General features: G+C 31.8%; 1 protein-coding gene across 5 annotated transcripts in view; it reads left to right on the forward strand.

Moving 5' to 3' along the window:
* Positions 1–12,505, forward strand: part of RAP1GDS1 (Rap1 GTPase-GDP dissociation stimulator 1) — a 133,924-nt gene that overhangs the window by 17,506 nt on the left and 103,913 nt on the right. The window lies entirely within an intron of this gene.

Here is a 12,505-nt window from a genome sequence, read left to right on the forward strand (position 1 = left end):
TAATAGAGTGAAGAACTGGTAAAACATTGTTATGGAAGAATTCCGGTGATAGAATGCAGATAGTGTGAGAACTCAGGTTGGTTTGCAGGCATGTACTAGATATAAGGAGCTGGAGTAGGGCAGATACATTTCAAATAGTTATTTTTATGTTTAGAGAGTTTCTCTTCTGTTGAGACTCAATTAGCTTACCTGTGCTGAAGTGAAGTTTCCACTTTCCAGCATCTTCTGCAAGTCTTGTGTATAGAGATCTTTCCAGCAACTTGTCCAGACAGATGCTGTTTGTAGCGACATAACACACATTTTCACCATTGTAGTTCTGGCATAATTCTTGGGTTTCTTACTGTTATTTGACAAATGTCAAGCTTTGTTGATTTATCTTACGTTAATTTTCTGAATTGGTTTACAGTATCCTGGGTGTTGGCCACTATGTGGTATGATAATATCTTAAATCTTTCCAGTAGAGGATTGTTGAGAAGAAATCACCTTGATATTTTTCTTGGTCAGTTCTGAAACAATTAATTAAGCCTGGATCTCAGTATGAATCACTATCCAATAAAAAAGGCCAATGTACTAACTTATTAGCAATTTGTGTCATTATATGCTAAAGCTATATTTGACAACTATAAACAGTACAATACTTGAACTCTAAGTGAAAAGGGCTTTTGACATTATGTGAAATAAAATTACAAACTCTACCTTGCTCTTATCTATTTTGGTATAATACTGTAGTTGTAAAGATCATCTGTCAAGTTCTTGACCCTCTAATCAAACATGACAAGTAAAACTACAGTATTCCTGGTTCAAACTAAAATAGACTTTAACTCCATTTAAGAATAAATGAAAAGTGACTGCTCAAAAAATTTTTATCTGAATTCTGAAATAGAGAAAACTTACAGTGAAACATAGTCATTGTTTTTAGTATAGCCTATCTTAATAAAAATAGTTCTTAATCATGACAGTTTGCACCATAATTTGTAATAAAAGATGCAAATACAAATAACTCAAAAAGTAAGGTAGGTTTCCAGAATTTATTATATTTCCACTATAGAGAACAGTGTGAGTATCCTATAAGAATTTCTTTTCCTACAAGAATTTCCTTTCTAATAGTGGAAATAATCTAAAAGACTTCTATGAACCTAGGACAACTATAAAACTAGCAAAATGAAAAACAAAAAAATAGAAGATTATGAAGTTAAATTTTGGAATTCAACTTTTCCCCATATAGTTCAGACTTCTTGACGTATAGGAGGAGTTGATTAAATATATCTAAGCCCTTATATTTTTATGAACTCTTAAGTTAATATTCTTATCTCAAGTGGGGGGGTATGTAATGTGAAATATGCAATTATAATTATGTTGTGGAGTGAAAGAGGTGTATTTAGTTGATAGATGTGCGAATAACTGGCAAATGATCACAGCGGTATAGTATCATTGCAACCTGGAGAACCATACTGGAAGGGAAGCCCATGTATGTTCATAGGTATGGCTACCTATTAAAGTAATTAATGAATTAAGATAAATAGAGTATAAAATTTGTGCAATTTATTTTAGAGAAGTTTCTCTGTCTTTATTTTGCTTCTCTTTAAACAATGTAGTTTATACTTGAAACTAATACTAAAATAAATTTTTTTTAAAGTTTAACATTTAAATTTGACATTTAAAAGGAAAAAGGGCCACGTGAATTAAGAAAATCTCTACCTTACTCTAAGTCATTTTTCATCTTTAACCAAAACTATTAATAATAATTTAATATTTATAGAAAAAATTATCAGGAAAGATTCTAGGGAGGCCTGAGAGAGTCATTTGGGTCCAAGCCTTTTCCTTTAATCTGGCATTGGTTTTGGTTGAGGCTCTTTATTCTGAAAGATTACATTACGAGGTCTGCCCTCTTCTCTGGAGTTGAAAAGTTTTGGCCAGTGTTGCTCAGAGTATCAATCCGAGATGAGATGAAGAGCTTGTTCTAAAACATAGACCAGTAAATTTCTTCCTTCATGGAGAAAATCTTGTGCCACAGATAAAAATCAGCTGAACTAAAGTGTTCTTAGAGTCGGTAATTAATTTCTCTTCTGACATATAATTGCTAAGAGAGAGAGAAAGAGAGAGAGAGAGAGAGAGAGAGAGAGAGAGAGAGAGAGTGTGTGTGTGTGTGTGTGTGTGTGTGTATCCAAAGAATATATTGCTTAGTTTTGCTCGATAAGAATGGTACATTGCTTGAAGTGTTCTGCAGCTTGCATTTTTTTCACTCAGTTATGTTGTTAAAATTCACTCATTGAATGCTATGGTGGTAAATTGATTTTTAATGTTAAAATTATGTTGTGAAAATAAATAAATATACATATACAGATATTTCTATTTCTCTAAATATTGCCTGAATTGCCCTTGAAAATAAATATTGTAACACATGCACTTTGAACAGTTAAATTTTTGCTCAGATCTCTCTTTTCCGAGTCAAGTGCCTATTTGTTCACTTAGTATTTAGGTAGATTCCTGTTAGACTGCTTCTATGGAACTTAATTTTGGAAACTTTTTTAAAGAAAGTGGCCCATTTGTGTTAGCTTCATATTTCCTTTAATTTTTAAGTTCTTTATCCTGTGACTAAATAATAATTATAAGGATAAGTAAATTATTCAATTTTAAATCTTTTTCTAACTCCTTAGTTTGTTTGTTTGCAGGGTGGGGATGGGGTGGGTTGTCTAGTTGTTATTTTGACTCCAGGAATCTATAGTAGCAGCAGTAGTGATTAAGAGTGTCATGAACTTGTCTACTTAATCTTGTTTAGCTTGCCGAGAAATAAGCCTCTCTTTCTCCTGGTTTTATTGTGGGGTTATATGTGTGTTTATAGGAGTATATCTCCTCACCCTCAGAGAGTCATGGAGGATGCAACGGTATTAAGAGCAAAAGAGAAAGTTTCTATATTGCATTTTAACCCAAGACAATTAACTTAGTTGGCCATGAAATAATAGTGTTTGAAACTATTTTCTGACCTTAACTTGTCTTGGAAAGGGTAAAAACCTCAGAAAAGAAGGGATAACATGATCAGTATTTGCTACTCATGGAATCGTATGTGTAGAAAACTCAAAAAACTTTAAAAAACCACTTTTTAATAACCTCATTAATAAGAGAATTTGGCTGAACATGTACTAATTATACAAAATAGCTCTTTTCTACCGTAGGCATAAACACCTACATATGGTAATGGGAAAAATTACTTAATTCTCACTAATGACAAAATTTTAAAATATGTTGAAATAAATTTAACAGTAAATCATAGGATCTATATAAAAATAGAAATTTTTATTGAGAGACCCTAAACAAGATCAGAACAAAGTGAAATACATAACATTTAGTGAAAAGGAACACTTCATAGTGCAAAAATTAAAATTATCCCAAAATTAAAATATAAATTTATAATTCCAGTTACAAACCTGAAAGATTTTTATTCATTTGCTTATTCATTCACTTCGGAGTGAGTAGATGACATGATCTTAAAGATCTCATGGAATAAAAAATCAGAGTAGCCAAAATAGCTGAAAAAGAACATAGTAGCAGAACTAGCTTTACCAGATATCAGAATATTAGGTAGAACCAGTATAATTACATCAATATGGTATTAGTATAAGAGTAGACAAAGGTCATTGGAAAGGAGCGACTTCAGAAATATGTTTCTGTATATAAGAGGCAAAGGTGGCATTTTAATTCCATGGGAAAGGATGGAGTATTAAAAGCTACTACTGACACAAGAAAATAAAAGTAAACCTTAACCTTAGGCCACATAGAAAATGAATTTCAATGAATCAAACATTTAAATAGAAAGAAGCTAAAAGAATCATTATAGGTTAAATTGAAGCATTTGCTGGGAGGCCAAGAGGCTGTTAACCATGGCTGGAAATCCAGATGCTATAAAAGAAAATTAGGAAAATACATAAACAAAATCAGTAAATTAATGATAGAGTTGGAGAAACAAAGTTACATGGATGACAGACAAAAGGTTAATGTCTATTATACAATATTTGAGCAGTAGCCAAAGGATGTGAATAAACACTTTATAGAAAAACAAATCTAAATGGCCAAAAAACATGAAAAGATACTGGTATTTATAGTGGTATAACAATTACATATTATTTTAAACCTATCAGACTATCAGAAAATAGATCAATATTTGTTAGCCAGGTTATTGGGGAAAGAAAACTCTTAACTCATAGCTGGAGGAAAAGTGAAATCCTTCATCCTTTTTGGAAAGCTGTCAGCAACATCTGTTAAAATTAAAATACCAGTAGTCCCATTCCTGGGTACCTAAGTCATAAAACTAATAAAAGTACTGTGTACATGTACAAAGATGTTTATTACATTAATGTTCACAGTGGCAAAAATGAAATGACAGCAAAAGAAAGTGAAAATATACATGTACAAGAATGGTTGAATAAATTGTGGTATATCTACACTGGAGTATGGCACAATTATTTAAAAGCATGAGTTAGAGCTATACATATTGACTTGGAGTAATTTACAAGTTATTGGTGAGAAAATCAAGATGCAAAAAAGTGTATATTTTATGATCCCATTTTAGTTAACAAAGCTCCCAAAACTTGCTGCATATATCTATATGTGATTATGTGAGTATGAAAAAAAAACATGAAAGATTAAAAAACTTAAGTCATTGCTATGTGAATGGAAAGATTGATATAGGGGCAGGGAAGAAGATCAAGCAAAAAGGAAAAGATATTCTCACATTTATACATTTTAATTAAACCTCGCATGTATAAAGAAATTAAATAACGTTTAAAAAAGAAAGTTAAAATTAGGCAATTGTCTTATTTTATGGATCACAATTAAATTCTATTTAGTAGTTGTTTATTGAGTGCCTGCTATGTACAAGACAGCACAGTGAGTGTTGTAATACAACTATTATAGATTTATTAATTATTGTATTAACAGTTATCAGCAGTGTTTTATTGCTTAATGTGTGCTAGCGCCTGTTCTAAAAACATTATGTGTATACTTCATTTAATCCTCACAATAACCTAATGGGTTAGGTATTGTTGTCATCTCTATTTTACAAAAGACAAAAAAAGTTTGTGTAGCTTATACAGCTTAAGAGGTGGAGCCAGGATTTGAACTCAGATGGACTGCCTCCAGAGGATGCAATGTTAATCATTAAAATATGCTACCTTCTCTGCCCGTGAGTTGCTTAGTAATGGTGAAACAGCTATTAATATAGGAAACAATGAAATCAGTGCCATCGTTGAGGTATGAACAAAGTATGGGAGCCTAGAAAAGGAAAGAGTTGATATGACTGCAAGAATACAGGTTTCACATAACAATCAGTATATTAGTTGACTTTGCAGAGTAAGAAGTCATTTTATAGATAGAGAATGCACAGAAAGATATTTTAGATGGGGAATTTAATTAGCACAATTGTTAAAATGGAGGTATGCCTGGGAAAAAGCCATTAATCTAGTGGGACTGACACAGTATTGTGTGATAAAGGAATAAGAGAGGAGGACGTAATATTAGTTGAGGTTCTTGGTTTTTATGAAAGGTATTCTGGACTTTAGGCAATACTAAATCACCGAATTTTTTGAAAGAGTAGTGATATGCTCTGGGAAGAACATGTTTATGAGGTTTCTATCCCAGATTAATAGAAATTGGGAAATTGGATTTTAGTTCTATAGGATTCTGAATCAATCTTTACATGCTCATTTTAGCATTAATAAGAAAATTAGAGAATTTAGAATTTACTTGAAAAGGGAGAGAGAAAATAGCCAAAGTGGACTTAAATTTTTTGTTGGTCTTTGAGTTCTCAACTAGAAGAAATACATTAAAAGAAAGAATGAAACAAATACATAAAAATAATTTTTTTCTCTCACGTGTAGTATGATTTAATGGAAGATGCAATAGACTGCTCTCTGAAAAAGTTTGAGATTTTAGACCTGACTCAGGACTAACTGTAAAGACACATTAAACAACAACAAAAAAAGATAGAAAACTGGATTATAATATACTGTTATAATTTTTAGATACAGTACTTTCCATTGTCAGTCATACTGGCAAAAACAATCTTCCTTCCTTGCTAGGCAAGCTTTTAAAATAATTTCATTCCGTCAGATACTAAACTATTTAGATAAGTAAAATATAATATTCAGGAAAGATGATTGTTATTTCCAGCTCCCTAAGCCAGGTGCCTCAAATTGACTTAATGCCATTCATTCATTTTGAGATGAATTTGAAATTCTTCCATTTGTGCATTGGCTACATACTAGATGCTTGAAAAACATGTTAGCAACAAAATAATTTTGCATTTGATTTGGTTTGTGTAATATTGATGTTAATAAAGCTTTGCTGTTAGATATATACATGAAAATTATATTCAGTGGCAAGAAATTCTTAATCTCTTTTTTTAAGAGATTGCTATTACTGCGTGACTATATATTTAGAAAATATTGAGTGACATGTGAAGGAGGATAAATAGATCTTGAACTTTCACAAGCCTAGTTAGCAGGACTTGTCTCCTAATAGGTTTTTATTATCAATAATGGTATAATTGTCCAGAGAGATAATAAACATCTATCTTCCATCCATCTACTAGTATATAGTAAAGTGATAGAATTGATAAACATTTTAAAATATATTTTTTTTAGATCTAATAACCATGAAACTAAAGGTACCATTTCTGGATAATATCTGTGAGGAAGGTAAACTCTTAAAATTATGCTACCATGAATAGCATAAGGGATTTTAGGACTTGCTAGCTTAACATGACTCCGTGTTATATTGATACTGGCCCTTGGGGGCAGTTTGCTCATAGCCAAATATATTCTTTGATGATGGTGATTATCTTAAGTACTTTTATAGTCAAGTTACTTAGATATAAAAATAGCCTCACCTTTTTCATCATTTTTCTTAGATCGATATATTAAGAGAAGAACTCATAGCTGTAAAATTTTAGGTATTATTAAAATTCATCCATTGCATTATACACTTAGACCAGTAAATTACGTTTCTGGCCAATGCAAGAGAGAGATTGGAGTATAAAGAGCCTCTGGTGCCTAATGGTATACCAAATTGTAAGAGAAAGAAAGGGCTTGGCAAGGTTGTTTGAAAGTTCTAGCAGGAAAAGGTAGCTGCCTTTATATCTTTAACATGGGCTTCTAAAAAGAAACACTTGGAACTATAGCTAGCTTGCTAATTAGGGTTATCAGAAGCTGCAGTTAGATTCTATCCAAATGTAAAAGACCTAAAAAGTGGCAGTTCTTTACATGGATAGGTAGACAGCTGGATATGTAAAGGAAGTTATCTATCCAGCTTGAAAAGGGAAGGAAGGACTGAAAGAAAGCCAGAATGCCTTTCTAATACTCTGGCGAACATGTATATATTACTCAGGAAGAGAAGCGGGCTCTGGGCAAAACCGAGGTCACCAAACACTTCTGGAGCAGATAGAGAAGGCCAAGAACAAATGTTCAGAGACTGACGTTTTGAAGTCAAGAAAAGGTATATATATATTAAAAAAATCTATTACTACAAAGATGTCGAATAAGAGGATTGAGAAAAATCCATTGGATTTGCTGAGATATCACTTAAGACCTTTGGCAGAGTAGTTTTTTTAGACTTTTAGAGAACTTGGTTAAATTTTGGTTTAAAGAGTGATTAAATGGTTAAGAAGTAGGAGAGACAGAATTACTGACCACAGTCTGTTTACTCTAACTTTTTGAAGACATCATATTTTCTTTTGCAAGACAAGCTAAATCGTATGCTGTCATATAGGAAAAGAAATTATTTAAGAAAAAAATGTATTTTGCTTATTAATACTCTTTAGTAATAGAATCTTTATGAAAATTGCCATTCTGTACTTACACCCCACCCCCAAGAAGCTGAGAAATTTTCTATTAGAACAACTTTGGTGTCTTAAATCATAAGTAAATATAAATATGGAAATCTGAATTTACAAAAAAAAAAATAGGTGATAAAGATTCATTACTAAGATGTACTGTCATGGTTTGAGGGAGGCCAAAAATAAGACCCCATGGACTTACCCAAGTTCAGAATCACTGGAAATATAAGCAGAATGAGTCTTCTGATTGAATTCAAAATAACTGCTTTAAAATTGATAAGGTCTGAATGAAGAACAAGGCTCATTTGTATAGTCACAAAGGGACTGGTAATACTTCAAAGCTGAATTAGATATTTTTACTAATCTTAAACGGGTACAGCTGGACAGCCAAAGGTATGAAGGAACAGAGAATTCTTTTTCTAAAAGATCAGGAAACCAGAAGGGGCTGAGCCATGCAGGTCCATTCCTTTTTCAACTTGTTAGTCAGATAAATCATTCCTCTCCTAGAGAATGGAGGTGGTGGTCAGTAGTTGCCAAGTGAGGAGGCAGAAATGACCATAAATGTCACTGTAATAGAATTCCTCTATAAGGAAGCTTGAGACCAGTGGAAAAGAAGTTCCCACTCCAATCATGTTATTTTCCAGTATACTCATTTAAAATTGAAGTATAATTCACACAAACTAAAATGCACAAGATTTTAAATGTACAGTTTGTTGAGCTTTGACAAATGTATATACTCATGTAATCACTATGCCAATCAAGACATTTTAACACTTTATAAACTGATTCACAATAAGATTTCTTTGAATACTAATCTGTTCATTTAAAATGTATAAAATCATATTAAATTTGTATAATTCTATTGATAGCTTAGATTGTCTCTGGATAAAAAATTTAAAGAACTTTCCCTAAAAAGATAACACATCATTAATAGGCATTTTATTTTTCCCTTGGAAAGACTGATTTTTAACTGATTAGAAATCTTTTAAAAGTAGAACCTTCTGTTTTTAGTTATATACTACATATTCTTAAATACTTAAATTGGCTTCATTGATCTCTTCCTATCTTAAATGTTAAGATCCTGTATTTATATTTTTGATAATATGGACTACAAAGTAGGTTCTTAACAACTAACTTTTACCTTCCTTTCCCTAGGGACACACTTTGGCTCTTTAGTTGTATGATACAAAGAGTGATAATCTGACAGCTTTCTGCAAATGAGAAATTTATTCCCTTAGTTAATTTAGCAGATATTTACTGGATAACTCTTATGTGCCAAGTGATAGGTATAGTGCAGTAACTATACAGCATATATCAGAGGGAGATATGTTTCAAAGACCCCCAGCGGATGCTTAAAACCAAGGATAGTACTGAACCCTATGTTTACTAAGTTTTTTCCTATACATATATTTCCAGTAAACTGTAATTTGTAATAGGCACGTACAACAATAACAACTAATAAAGTAGAACAAATATAACAATATACTCTTAATAAAAGTTATATGAATGTGGTGTTTTTCCCTTCTTCCTGCCCTCTCTCAAAATATATTGTACTATACTCACCTTTGCACTTAAAGAAAGCACTTTATGTCTTCTCTTTGGCACATACAAATTGCCAGCATCACTACTCTTACATTTTGGGGCCATTATTAAGTAATGTAAGGTTTACCTGAACACAAGCACTGCAATACCATGACAATTGACCTGATAACCAAGATGGCTGCTAACTTGGAGAATCCAGCTGGGATAGCTGGACAAAAGGATGATTATGTTTGGGGTGGAATGAACTGAAAAGGCGAAAGATTTCATCACTTTTTCAGAATGGGTGCAATTTAAAACTTATAAATGGTTTATTTTTGGAATTTTTTTATTTAATATTTTTAGACTGTGGTTGACCATGGGTAAATGAAACTGGGAAAAGCAAACCACAGAAAGGGAGAGACTACTGGAACTAACAAGGTGCCCCATACAGTATAGTGGGGGAGCATATATTAAAATTCAAAAAATGTATATAATTACAAATTGTGAACAGTGCTGTGAAGGATGGATGCAGTAAAAGAGAATGACCTGGGAGGGTTAAGGAAGAGGAGAAGACTTAATATGGGCAACAATGGCCTCTGGGGTGGTGACATCTAGGCTGACTTGATGAGGGGATGGCAAGCAAGGAGCACTGGGGATGAAATAGAGGAAAGGAAAGAATTGTAAAAGATCCGGATGCCAATATAGGCAATACTTAAATTACGTCTTAACTGTTTGTATTACTTGTTGACTGATGATTTTGTTAGTTGCTATAATTTGACTAACATTAAATAATTATTATTTTTTCCTTGGTATTGTGATAATTACTTTCTGTTACTTTTGATAACGCGAACTTAGATATTACACATTATTTATACTTTATTTCAGAAAAATCAACTTAATATCCATTTAATAAGATTAAACAAGTATTATCTGAGATGTGATACCCTACAACTTCTTTTTAATAAGAAAAGAGATACAAATGGATATACACCCATCCCTTGATTTACTTGGTATTTTTTTATATGTGGTAAATATTCCTCTCCCATTTATGCGGACTTTTTATACACGGTCCTTTCATTTCCATTATTAGTGATTACTCTTTCAAAAAAAACGATAGCTTAACTTAGCACCATACAAAGACCTAATATACACAATTATTAATGGTCTTTCCATTCATTGGATGGCAAATAAAGCATGGGTGACCTTTGGTGTTTTTGAGGGTTGGTTTTACAAATGTTTTGCTGTGGAAGCTGAAACTTACATGAAGGAAAAATGTCTTCCTTTTGAAATACACAATTTTAGAACAACTAAATTAAAAAGTTGTATATTTGCCACCAAATACAGCTTCCTTGATCCAACCTTTAGATCAAGGCATTATTTCCACCTTTAAGATTAATTATATTAAACAGAATTTTAATGATACTTTTAATAAACTTGGAGATAATGAATCACTTACAGAGGCCTGGAATAATTACACAATTTTAAGTTATATCAAGAATATTGCTTCAGCTTCGAGTGATATAAAGCTGTCAACTTTAAATGCTTGCTGGAAGGCAGTATGGCCAGAAATGGTTGAACCAAGGAATATGGTTCCAATAGCTGAAGAGAGAATTCACTGGCATTATTAATTTGTTAAATAAATTTCAAGAAGAAGGTGCTGACAATTTGAATGTAGATGATATTAACGAATTACTGGTTGATTACGAATTAACTGATGAGTTAATTCATTTAATATCTGAAGCCCGTCTTGCCAATGAATACAGTAGTGACCTTTAAGCAGTTTCATTCACTGCAGAAAATATTTACAAAGATCTTCAATTGGCCACAAAACTGAAACTGCAATTCTAGGTATTGATTCAAACATCCAATGAGCCTAAAAATTTCAAAAAGATTTTTCTAAATGTTGCAGTATATGTCAAAGAATTTATGAAAACTTATCAAAAAATGGGATTGGATAATATCATCCAAAAACATAAACATAAATAATGGAACCTAGGTAGTACTTTCAAATATTTCGAGTGGTGAAGATAGTGACTTTGTGTCAGTTAAAAAGAAGGTTGATCGCTTTAGATTATAGTACAGACACCAACAGCAAATAAAATTTATTTTGTTTTTTTGAATTTTCTTTATCATTTTTTCATGAAAATGAGTGAAATAAATATTTTTATGACATATCGGCCTATTTCTTTAGTATTTATTTTTGGTGTACTGATTCATTCTTTTTACGTGGTTTTCTTACATGTAAAAAAAAGATGTGGAATGGACAATCCGTGTAAATCAAGGGACGAGTGTAGTTTTTTCTTTTGAAAAAAATCAATTTTTTCTATTCCCTCTTAAGGACATAAATATTAACTTTGATTGTGAAATGATACCCTGGGATTTTTAATAAAATGTAAGTTTAGTATTACTATGTTAGTCACAGGTTGTACTGTGCATTACTAGAGCATGTTAGTGTTATTTGATGTACATTTTTAAAGCTGCTTTTTCATGAATTGACATGGAGAGTAAATTATTTCTTGTTTTACAACAGGGAATTCCATTTTATTTTTAGAATTGTTATGAATTGACAATACATAAAAAGTTATTAAAATGTATACCTTACCTTGAATTAAGAAAATGCTTGAAATTCTAATAGGAAAGCAGAGATCCTGGGGGTTCTTGGTACTCTATTAGGGTATCCATTAGGTCAAAACCGTTCGTATAATACCATCAAGACATCATTTGTCTTTTTCACTGTGTTGACATTTGCAGTGATGATGGTGCAAAAGCAGTTGTAAGTAAAAAAAAAAGCGCCAATGCTTTAGTGTGTGTGAATCAGGGTATTAGTAGCACCAAACTGTACTAGCAGTTATGATATTCTTTACCATCATATACTTGAAGTAAAAATTACCAGTTTCACTTAAGAATGTACATGACAAAGCAGGAAAAAATATTTTTAAAAATCTCAAGGGGGAAATAAAATATTAAAATTTTAAAAAATCTCAACCTTTGTGTACACATTAAAAATATTCTATTTGATAAAATGGGAAGCACATATAAAACACCTTTATTACATTGCAAAATCTTGTGGTTGTTTTGAAGAAAAGCACTGTGCAATTGAGTTGAGCTGAAAGGTACTTTTTGTTCATGGAATAACCTTTTTTTATTTGAAAGAAC

Source organism: Pteropus medius, unplaced genomic scaffold (genome assembly GCF_902729225.1).
Source record: "Pteropus medius unplaced genomic scaffold, Ma_sr-lr_union100, whole genome shotgun sequence".
Classification (NCBI taxonomy): Eukaryota; Metazoa; Chordata; class Mammalia; order Chiroptera; family Pteropodidae; genus Pteropus; species Pteropus medius.